Here is a 261-nt window from a genome sequence, read left to right as displayed (position 1 = left end):
GACCCAAGAGATATCCACTCAAGCCTTGTTTGCATGTAGAACGAAAGTGGTTGTCAAGCACGCGTTCATAAGTGAGAATGATGATGAGCGTCACATAATCATCACATTCATCATGTTCTTGGGTGCAAATGAATATCTTATAACAAGAATAAGCTGAATTGAATAGAAGAACAATAGTAATTGCATTAATACTCGAGGTACAACAGAGCTCCACACCTTAATCTATGGTGTGTAGAAACTCTACCGTTGAAAATACATAAG

The sequence above is a fragment of the Arachis duranensis genome, chromosome 3 (assembly GCF_000817695.3).
Source record: "Arachis duranensis cultivar V14167 chromosome 3, aradu.V14167.gnm2.J7QH, whole genome shotgun sequence".
Classification (NCBI taxonomy): Eukaryota; Viridiplantae; Streptophyta; class Magnoliopsida; order Fabales; family Fabaceae; genus Arachis; species Arachis duranensis.
Note: the sequence above shows the minus strand (reverse complement) of the source record.